Raw genomic sequence first — 12,405 nt, 5'->3', positions numbered from 1 at the left:
GAAGTGGCCATCAATCTGAAGACCAAGCACCATTGAGCTAGAATATGGGTTGAGAATGCAAGATCACTCATTCAGTACCCTGACAAAACGAAAGACACCAGATAGCCCCTATGAAAGGGGAGGTTCTGGGATATTACAGATAGGGCAGGACTTCTGGAGGAGGTGATGTAACAAGAAAACTGGGACAAATGAAGTCATTGCCTCCCATTGGTGACACCTGTACGCTCCAGCCTGCTATGAGTGCTGCTATTCAGGGAAATACTGGGTGGTAGTCTTAAATCTTTCAGCGCAAATATCTCTGCAACAACAATAGACACTGAAAAACGGCTTTCATGGGTAAGAATGTAAGGCAGGATCTCATGAAAATAAGTGTTATGAGCCATTCTAAAATGTAAGCAAATATTGTTTTCAACGCAAACTTACGTTTTTTGTAAATGGACACCCCGTATTATCTCTTGCGCAATCAGTAACATGAAAAATCACAAAAAGAAAGGCGTTGGTTGCATCGCAATACGTCAATTATACACCGAGAAACTGATAAGCGAAATTGGCTCTTGAAATAAACGAAACGTGCCACTATAGCACATCCCGAGATGCAAGTGTTGACCCCACGTTGCCCTTAATCGCGATGTGATTGACATACTACGATGCAACTAACGCTGTACTTACTGCTGTTGACAATGTTATTCATTTGACTGGAATCAGTGCAGATGTCCAGTCACACAACTTCATATAACTACCATTTACTCCTCTGTTATATCCTTGGTGAGCCATTACTTACGTTTACCCTAGCCGGTGATATTCGGATATTCGTTACCGTTATGTCCATTGTAGTACTATAGTAAAGATCAATAATGAATGAGTAAACCTTTTCCTCATTTTTCATTCTGTGTAAGTGGATGTAAGTATTGTTCCCAATCCACAGAATAACAGTGTAAACAGCAATAAGTACAACGTTTGTTGCATCGTAGTAGGTCAATCACATCGCGATTGCGAGCAACTTGGGGTTCGTGCTTGCGTCTCAGGATGTGCAACAGTGACGCGTCTCGATTATTTGAAGCTTCAACTTCGCTTTGAAGTTTGTCGATATGTAATTGATGTATTGCTATAAAACCAACGCCACTTTTTGTGGTGTTTTATGTTGTTGATTGTATAAGAAATATTATGGTGTGTCCATTAAGGAAAACGTAAGTTTGTGTTGAAAATAATATTTGTTTATATTTTAGAATGTCGTATAGTATTTACTTTCATGAGCCACTGCCCTACATTCATAACTGTGAAAATCGGTTTTCAATATCTATAACTGTTCGCTGAAACGTTTAAGTGGGCCACCCTATACAGGGTGAAGAAAAATTCGCGCTCTCGGCCTTCGTAGTGCGATTTCTCAATGCAAAAATGTCTGTCACAAAATTTCGGGCAGTCAACGGACGTTAAAGATTGGCAATCTGGCAACACTGTAATCAAGTGTACGGTAACTATGTCAGTAAAAAGTGCACTGCTGTGCGTATGGTGATATATCTTGACAGAGGTACTTACCATACACGTGATTACAGTGTTGTCAGATTGCCAGTCTTTAACATCCATTTACCGCCCGCAATATGCGCAGGACGAAATGTTGTGGAGACATTTTTGTATTACCAGTATGCGAGGAATCACGCGGCGAATTCCGAGTGCGCGAATTTTAGACTTTCTCAGATGTTTGATATATCCAGGGTATTCAGGTGAGTGATGCAGTCTGTGCAACTTAAAGACTAACAAACAGAGACCACTTGCGGCATAAAATGGTTCAGCCACCTCCAATCCGTGGACTCTGACGCCAGCACAGCTGCTGGCTGCTGCCTAAGCTGTGGGTTGCATGCAGTCAACTTGGTGCCTTCACTCCGCTGGTTTACCAGCTGAGTGACTAATTTCCGTTGTCAGGTTCTTCTCTAGTGGGTCGTAAGTCCAAGCCTGCCCAGCTACGCTATCGCTATCATGCAACCTCTATGAGCTTACATTGTTGCTGACCATTTCCCAGGGTGGGCTCAAACTGACATCTTTGATGATGCTGAACACTAGGGTTAACACCATTTACCTCACTTTGTCGTCACTGTGGCCGAACCACGAGCAGCGCCCACAGTAAACCAGAGCGGTCGGTGCGGCGCTTACGCCAGGTTTCTCCCCTGTCGCATGATATCAGCAGCTGCGCCCCCCTGCACGTGTTGCCTGCAGGGCAAGCGAAATGCCGACACCAACAAACTGCACGCTCGCGGCCCTGTGCGTCATCGAGGCCAATAACCTTCTCCCTGACTATGTCTCAGTCCATGTAAGTCACATGAATAAAGAACTGTTATAACCAGGGATGTTGTGCTGACAGTTCGCTGTACCATTCCAGCCACCACCACACCCGCAACCTACATCTAGATGGGGAGACGGCTCTCCGTGCTGATTTGCCATTAGCCGATCCTCCCATCACCGCAGGGATCAATCTGACGGGACACGTATCTCATCAGAAATGGAGTGCTAGTGTGATGTTGATATGACATGTCAGTCACCTAGTGAATCCCTTGCGGTCTCGTTTGGCTGTTGACTGACAACGAGAAGCGAGTAGCTGTTTGCTGTATTTATTAAAATAATACAATGCACAGCCACGGAACCCAACAGCCAGTGAAATGGATATATTATTGCGCAATCAAGCTGTCGATGCAGCTCTATTCTACTCTCCAGGGCAGTCACTCGCCAGTTCCCATTACACGTGCAACGTCTACTGTCTGCAGTAATCACACTTCAGAAGCAGTGTCCAAGGAATTTCGGATTCGATCGTGGGAATACAGTCACATATTTACTCAAGCATAGAAGCTGCAGGAAGGCCATCCAAGAGGGAATGGAAAATGAGAACGACACAAGTGATAGCGGACATGAGAATGAACGCAGGGATCAAAGGCAAACCCTGAAAATGAGTAGAATGAAGGCTGACATACCTCCAGAAGACGAAGTTAGAATGCCCTTTGCGAAAAAGCATTTGAATCACTTAGCATGACGCTTTAAAATCTTTGGGAAGGACCCGCAGTGCGACTGTTGAACCAGTAGTGAATGAATTCCCAAACGCATCAGAATACTCTTCCAGTTAGAATGTTCTTCACTAAGACTCGGAGTGTGAACTCACAATGAACCCCAAAAGACCAAACTGTGAACTATGAATGGCCTCCAAACGACTTCTCAATCTGCTTTGAAAGACCCCAAACTGCACCTACTTGGCAATTTTTTCCCCAATCTGTCCTTAAGGGTGCTGAATTCTTTATTACATTGTCTTATCAATAGTGTACTCAAATTCTTCGTCATCCAGTGAATGATGGGCGTGTGTACCACGTCCTCTCTGAAACGGTACAAGATGACAACCTTTCCAATTTTGCTAGCCCTGGACGGCGCCTACCGTGTATCGCGAGAATTCAAGCGACGTTCTCACGCCGTCTACCGCTGCGGCAACTACTAGTGTTTATGGCTGGTTTCCTGGCAGTTGAAATGTCACATTTTCTTGAAAAAAGCATTGGGAACGTCGCTAGAGCCACAAAGAAGACGGCAAAGAAGACTGCTGGAAGGCCTTTACACTCCAGTTCGTCTCAGGACCTAATAACTCGGCGTCGTCCTTGAGCAGTCAGACTTTAAATAAGATAACTCTTTCAGACCGAGTCAGAATTCAAAACCTCTCCATCTTCTGTGGCTTTCCGGAAAGTGTCACAGTATCCAGGCGGGACACGACTGCAACCATTTCGTCTAAAGCGTCGGACTGCAAAGGATTAAAGTATAAGTGTTCCACAATGCGTTTCTTTTAAGGTTGATGGAAATATATGCTATCATACATAGGTAATTTGTTTTCCTTTGCAATGTGTACATAGCTCATGTGACTGACTGGAATTTTATTTAAGACTTTTCTTAGGGAAATTTGTGGTACAATTGGAAGCATAAAGGAGACGTCTTTTAGTTCTGCTTTTATGATTTCCTGAGATAGATTGGAAGTGCCAATGGTAATTTTGAGATTGACTAAGGATGTTCAAGTATAGTTAGCAATGTAAAAATCAACTATGAGATGGATCTAAAATTTGATTGTATGTAGCAGAAGACGCTTAAGGTCAGAAAATTACTATTTCAGTTTTTTTGCATTACAAACGCAGTATTTGGTTTAAGAAGCGAAATTAAATTCTGCTATAAATTTAAAGACATCTTATGTAGTATTTGTGTTCTGCTGTTGCTACTGAGGAGTTGGTGATGAATGATTTTTGCAGAACGATTAATCGCTGATACGCAGTGAACAATTGCAAGATCATTCATATAGCAGTGCAGTGCAAAGTACTTACCTGTGTGAACAGCAGTGAAATAAGGTGCACACGGAGCAGAATGTTGCAGCACACTGACGACGCTGTCCTAGCGAAGGCCAGTAGTTTCGCGCGCAAAGCAGTAATGCTGTATATTAAACGACGACAAACACAGCACCACACGTAATAGCTATGCAGTGAACAGTTGAACTGCAGCAGACTGAATGTTGTTAAACTGCCAAGGGGATCGCAACTGCTGATCGTCAATGACTTCCTCCAAATTTATTGTGCGTGCAGAGCTTCACCAGAAACGAATGTAACTGAAGCGAGAGCTCCAGATGGCCAAGTGACAAAAAACAAAAGCATATTAGCAACAAAGGGAAGTCGCTCAGTAGTTAGCACACTGGAGTCGCATTCGGGATGACGGCGGTTCAAAACCGCCCTCGACAATCCTGATTTAGGTTTTCCGTGATTTCCTTAAATCGATTCAGGGAAGGACACGGCTGACTCCCTTTCCCAACCTTGCCTAATTCGATGGGACCGATGACCTCGCTGTTTGGTCCCCCCCTCCACATCAACCAATCAACCATTTTTGGTGCGGGCCGGGGGAGGCATGAGGCATTTAGTTGGCGTAATTTCCAGGCAGCGGCTGGCGCAGCGAAACGAGTACACAACAGTAATCCGACTATCATGGGGCGAATCCCACTGCCGATCTTTATTTATTTTCAATTATTACGTTACTTTTATACTGCAAATAGGAGGCGTATTCCGAAAGTAAGGTCCGATCGGTGGTGAAATGAAAACCACAGGGAAAATCCGATAAATCTTTGCATAGGTGTGTTGGGCAGTCTCTAGTATGTCCGTTGATTGCGTCACGTCTGTCTTTTCAGTTCTGAGCGCATAGTGAGCACATGAAGATGGCTAGAAAACTCTCTCTCCCGCCAAGTATGAGTGCCCGTGAGAGATATCGCCTGATTAGATGCAGCCCACGCAACACAAATTTCGTGCATTTCCTCCTCCAGGAGAGTTCTGGGCCACACTCTGCAGGGGCAATGAGACACCCTTGCAGCGGTTTCGATGGGAAGTGTTTGATTGCCCTCCGTACAGCCCGGACTTTGCTCCCTCTGATTTTCATTTCTGCTGACATAAACCGCTGGCTATGAAATCGACGTTTTGGCACAGACTATGAACTGCAGATCAACGTAGACAACTGGCGAAAAGTGCAGGCGGCTGCCTTCTATGACGAGGATATTCTAAAGTTGGTACAACGCTACGACGAATGTCTCAGACGGAGCGGCGACTATGTAGAGACGTTGCTGGAAGCTATAGCTAACTGTTGCAAATAAAACACTTTTTATTTTCACCGTGGTTTCCATTTCACAACCGATCAGAACTAATTTTCGGAATACGCATTGCATCTCGAAATAATGCTAAATGTATTGTATTTATTAATATTTTCATAAAAGGCAGGGAAAGGAAAGGCAAAGGAAAATTGGGGGTTACAAATAAATTTCCAAGGACACTTACAGCGTCCACGAGAATTCCGCAAATAAGTTTCCAAGAACGGATTTAACTAAAGCGTATAGGACTTCGTATTCTGTTAGTTTCATTGCGACCTTCGAGCAGCCCTCGGCATCTGCACACGAGCAGTAGCTTTCCGGTGAAGGTAAAATAGGCCCGTCGGCCGCTGGGGACAAAGTTAGCTACGACTCATTCCGTCGATTCCGTTATATCCCGTTTAGGAAAATGTTAAAAATGTAAACTATTGAGTATTATTTCAGTTTAATTGCAGTAAAAGTAACATAAAAATTGAAAATAAAATCTGCCCAGAGATACATTCTCATGACCCATGTAGTACCGTTCAGTGCTCTTTCTGCTGGGCCAACCGCTGCGCTAACATACAGGGCTAAAAGCCGTGCCCAGCCCACGCCAGATATGCTATTTTTTTTTCAAAAACACTTGGCCATCTGCAGCTCTTACTTCTGTTACTTTCATTTCCGGTCATGCTCTGCATGTAGCATAAATTTGGACGAAAACGTTTATGTCGAGTAGGCGCGCACGCCTGTTCAAACTGCTGGTTCAAATGGTTCAAATGGCTCTGAGCACTATGGGACTCAACTGCTGAGGTCATTAGTCCCCTAGAACTTAGAAGTAGTTAAACCTAACTAACCTAAGGACATCACAAACATCCATGCCCGAGGCAGGATTCGAACCTGCGACCGTAGCGGTCCTGCGGTTCCAGACTGCAGCGCCTTTAACCGCACGGCCACTTCGGCCGGCTCAAACTGCTGTACAAGGCGAATTCTATAGTGGCGCTGTCTTAACGAGGCCTACGAGAAAGACAGTCCCCGGCGCGTACCTCACGATGGTAGGCCGGGTTCGCTCGCTCTCTCACTCGTTCAGCTCAGCAGATAAACTGTGTTTCTACACCTGTTAACTCGTAACTGGATGTGTACGTACAAACTAGAATTCCATCTTCTACTGGAATCCATTATTACGGAATGCTACTATTATTAGTCCTACAACGATAGGAAGTGCATAGGCCTACTAATAATTTGTTACGGCTGTAATAGGGTACAATTGTTACGGCTGTACTGGGGTACAATAAAATTAAAATCATGACAAAATGATTGTCATTACATCACATCTTGTATGAAATGAGAACTGTTAAGCAGAAGAGACTAAATGCTACAAAGAAGTCTTTATACGATTTATTTAGAGAAATGATGTTAAATTTTGTTGTACCATTAGTAATCAGTAAGACTTCATAATACCAGATTCCAGTAGAAGATGCTATTCTCGTTAGTACGTATACACCCACTTGCGAGTTAACGGGTTTCGAAACGCATTTTGTCTGCTGAGTTGAGCGAGCGAGCTCAGGCCTACCACAGTGACGTACGCCCCGCGGCCAGTTTTTCTAGTGGGCCTTGTGTCTTAAGGGGCGACGTATGAGAAAATACACGGTTACGTATAACTTTTACTGTTTGAGAGGTAAAGGAACCGAATTCTGTATATATTGTCATTAAGTTATTGGCTATAATGTGCAATTTTTTTCAATTTTTTCTGTCAAATGATTTGTTCAGGACGTTGCTAGATACTTGCAGGATGCATTACATCACTATCTTAATGTGAAAAGTTGTTCTTAGTAATTAGATAAACAAATCTGTATACTAGTTTCTCAATACCACTCTTAGAACACTCTTAACAGTGTTTTAAATTTACGTGTATGATATGTAACTATTTATCTTTCACAAAGTTTAAATAAGTAGACAGTAATACATTCTGAAAAATTTGAACCTGTCTTGAAAACATAGGAAGTTTGTAATGACAAAGTCTGTGGCAACTTTCACCTTTTTATCTGCAATACTTCAGCAGAAAATGTTCCTTACACGGTGAAAAATGAAAGTTGTGGGACAGGCAGGAAAAAGATTTTATTAATATTTATGCTAGAGGCAAGTACCTTAATGTTGACCATGAGCATACGTTTTTTTTTTTTTTTGTTTTTTTTCTCTGCATTAGCTTTTTTCTTCTAGTCTGTTCCTTCTCGTTTGTCCTTTTCTCAATGTGTTTCAGTGACACTTCAGAACTAGTAACAATAAGATTTCAGAGTAGCAACCTCCATCAAATACCTGTCGTAAGGGTCCTTAATATTCCACTGTTACCACCATTGAACATCATACAAGCATCGTGTGATGAAATTTTAATAATAGTAATTGGATGAAATATTGTCTTTGGTCGTATTTTATAAATGAGGTTATTGAAGCTTTCGTTCAGATGTTGTGTTCAACCAAGTCTGCATATCTTTAAAAAAAATCGTAATTAATCGCATTATAAATGGTCTCCCAGCCTTTTATACTCTACAGATGTGTTCTTTGATGGCAGGAAATGATAAAATATCGCAAAAAAGGACAGAGTTGTGCAGAAAAGTGGGGTGTGGCACCGCGCATTGATTGAAGCAAGGTGGCTTTTACATCACATGTAGCACGTATTAAACTCTCAAAATTGCAGACAATGTTTTAACTTGCTACAGAGCTATATGGTGTCAAAAAAATTCATCATTTTTGACAAATTTTTCGTTATTTCCCCTACAACTGCTAGTGTTACGTGAGATTCAAACCAGCATAATCGGTGGCACTAATGGCGACAAATGATAGACGACCGAACTGTGCACTCGACGTACAAATGGAGTGTGTTTCACTAAAGGTGCCTAGGAATTTTGTTTATGTTCTGGAAGCGTGTTTTGTTCTGACTATCCTTCTTGCACGAGTGAGGTAGGCTGTGTGTCTAAGTAGATATTTTATCTCTCATGAAAGCATCCTCATCATTTAATGTGATAGTTCCAAATTGTGTAAATTTCCTTGGATGATGAACTATGATGACAAGAGAAATTTTACTTCATGACACGAAAAAAAGAGTGTCATTAATGCTTTATGATTATTTTTTAATTACGGAATTTGGCCAATTGTAGACAGAATTTGCCACAGTTTTTCTTACCTCCCTAGAACTACATCGTGCGTTGGCTGATGGCCTGCCTTTGCTCAGTTGACTTCACTCTCCTAGGCTGTGGTTTCTGTTGTTGGACAGGAAACTTGGCAGTATTGATCAGTAGCGTAAAATTTCCCTGTCCTGTACGGAGTCTTCTGTGATTTTAAGTCTTCTTAAGTTCCTTCTTGTCCCTTTTATCCATCCTGAGGAGTTTTTTAATTTGAAAATGAAACCAAAAATTTTCTTTGTTAGCCTGTTGTCATTCATTCTGCCAATAAGACCGTAAGATTTTAATCTCCTCTTCCTTATTGTGACTGTGATTGTTTCTATGTTTCTGTATAGATCTTCATTTCGCCTCTTTGTCCAGTTGTTATCTTAGTTGTCTTGTGGTCCCAAAATTTTTTAAAAGTAATTTCCTTTGTTTTTATTTCACTTCTTTAGTATGTATTCATAGGATCTGTAATTGTCCACGATTAAAATGTGTACAATACTGTAAGTTCAGATAATCTCCTCAGATACATGACATCCTGCGATACAGTTTCTGGAGGTGTCTTTCATGTCGCTAGCAGTGGTAAATGTTGGGAGGAAAGAGACACTGAAGTCGTCGTAATTCACTACAAAAAATATTCTGACCTATGAAAATTAATGAAAAATTGTGTGAATTAAATTGTTATATTTCTTGTAGTATTACACCTCTATTCCTTTCAATATTTTAAAAAGAATGATGACTGCAATTATAAAACATTGGCAATATCTAAAAATTATTTCCACACATTCTCCACACGTTTACCATAATTAATTGAGGTTGAGAATCGCTATTACGTTTTTTACTGTGTTTTCATTAAAGAGTTGCTATTGATATTGTGTATTGAAAGATCAGTGAGGAATATTGCTGTTCGACAGACAAATTTTAAGGGACGAGTTTAATTCTGTTAAACAAAGAAATTAGAAAGCAAACAAATACACTATTATGTGAGGACGAAAGTGTAACTGGACTGATTTATAACACAGCCGGGGCCTTGTCATATTACACCTCCCCTGGCTGTAGTGGAAATTAATCTGTATAGTTTTGTGATTGACAGTTGTGTTTAGGTGTTTTTGTCTTGCTATACTTCGCTGTCAGTTAGAAAATCACTTGAGCATCTGTTCATCTACTACCAGCTCACTTTCCTTTCATTTGTCAGGAATAAGATTTGAAATCAATGAGAGAATTGAACTACTCTCGGGTTAGTGTCGAACTAACAAGAAGTCCGACGCCACTGTGAGCATTTAAAATAATCAGTGTAACATTTATGAGATAATTGTGGAGAAATAGATAATGAGGTGACTTACGAGAACCATTTGGACTTGTCTTCATAATGTATTGTCATTCCATTTATATGACATTCAGATTCTCAAATCGATAACGTAACCAAATCAAGTCATGGGAAGAGGTAAGAAGTGTTTTGTTATCAAAAGGAAAGGCGGAAACAATTTCAACCAAGGGGAAATTCTAAGTGCTGAAACCGTAACGCCTTTTAAGTCTTTATGTCATTGCCTGAGTAGACTGTTTCATAGCTAGTGGAGTTTAATGACGCGTTTTGAATCGTAAAATAACCTACTGACCCTTGACAATATTTAATGATACCCCGTTTATCTCGAACTATTTTTTTGTGATATCCTTTCTCTCCAGTGAAGAACCTGGTCAAACTGTTTGTTCCTATACTTTAATCATTTGAAAAAGGACGAAATCTGCATCTTCTGACAATATAAGTAGAAGACGCGAGCATTATTACAACTGTTAAAAACCCACAACTTCTCTCCTAGTCTCTCTCACGTTTGTACATTGGTCTACCACCAAACATATGAAACTAAGACATAAATGTAATCTTTGTCTTAAATGAGTGTGTTAAAACATCACGACACAACAGATGTTAAAAGAATAGTTCACGACAATTTGGCTGGTTGATAACATACACAATGCGCATACGTCAGAAGTACTTCACCTGTCACCCCTTCAGAACAAGCGTCGGAGACTTCCCAACTTGATCGTGTGGGTGAACATTACTGGGTGATCCAACGTGTCCATTTTTTCGTGTGAAAGGAACCACGACCAGTAAGTTACTCTAAGAAGAAGACTCCGCAAGTTGAAACAAAAATTTGCCAATACTGTTACCACTGTCCATGCACAAGATACGTCTCACAGAATCATCATGGATTGTAAATCCCAAAAGAGAACTTCTGTACTCTCCAAAGGGCTGCTGGACAGATGATGGTTACGCCCCGATATATTGCCTAAGGATGACGCATCATGAATAGCCTCCCAACACAGTTAAGAAGGAACAAGCACAAATGAACATGGTGAGAAAGGTGGCAGGTGGCACTTGCAGAGCAAATATATCAGTTATTCGTGGAGCATTTCCTGTATCGATACACTCGGCAGCAGAAAATTTGCGCGCCAGTTTCGCTCCGCAACGCTCGTGTGAAGAAAGCTGAGGTTTATTTGAACGGAGCTGTAAGAACCATTAGTGGCAAAGTCACATCTACACCTGCATGATGGCAGCCAATACTGTCGAACATCTGTCCAGCTCGTCTTCGTCGAAAGATGGCTCTGTAAAATCTTTGCCAACAACTTTATAAAAATGAACCAGTCGCTCTTCAGAAAGGTTTATTCTCGCTGCCTAGAAAACGCTTCAAATTTAGAAGACCAGCCTATGAAGAAAGAGTCCAAATGCTCTTCACTGGATTCAACCCGATGCTGCTTGGAAAAGTGAGTAGCAACCAGGGAAATCCAGAAGCACGAACTTATTGACAAACCAACTGTTAAGGTTCCTGACTTTCATCTTCCGAGAGAGGTGTGGATAGAGCTTAGTAGGTACCTGACTGAAGAAGGTATGCGCAAATACAACAGGCCCAAGTGGGGTTTTTGCACTGACGGTACGTGTGACTGTGGTGACATTCAGACAATAAACTACATCGTAAATGAGTGTCCTTGCAGACAATTCCCTGGTAGCATCAAGAGTCTACACGAAGCATCCAAAGAGACGCTACACTGGATTCAGTCTTCCGACGGAGGTGTGTCGTCTGGGCCGTTTGATGTTTATGTAGCGTGAATAATTACATATGTGTATTTTTGTTTTAATGTCTATTGCATTTGTTATAATTGATACGTATGATAATAAGAACATCAATTGCTTATTGCTTACCTTGTGGAAGCCATAATCCAATTAGGAGATTCTTTTGCAATTTTACTGCAGCTCTTCTATCTACACCTTTGTTTACCTATTCTCTCTCAAAAATCTGTAAGAATTGCATTATTTGTCGGTTACCATTACGTATTGCTACGATCCGTTGTCAGCTACGTACGTTCTCACATGTTTTGTTACCCATCGGATGTCCATCAAACACAAAAAGAAAGAACCAAAATACGTTAACGTTTCCTATCTTACAAACTGGTAGCAGAACTGTAGAAGACGTCATATTTAAAAAAAATCGTATTCGCTTCATTGTCAGCTGAGTTACAGGTTGTTCTGCTGGTAGTCAGAATGTGTTATAACGTGGAATATGCAAACTCACAGTAACGGGTTTTCTTCCTGCCCGACATGTAACTTACGTGTCATAGTGCCTCTGGATGAGTGTTAAAACTACA

The sequence above is a fragment of the Schistocerca piceifrons genome, chromosome 1 (genome assembly GCF_021461385.2).
Source record: "Schistocerca piceifrons isolate TAMUIC-IGC-003096 chromosome 1, iqSchPice1.1, whole genome shotgun sequence".
Classification (NCBI taxonomy): Eukaryota; Metazoa; Arthropoda; class Insecta; order Orthoptera; family Acrididae; genus Schistocerca; species Schistocerca piceifrons.
The sequence above is the reverse complement of the archived record's forward strand: the minus strand, read 5'-3'. Positions refer to the sequence as shown.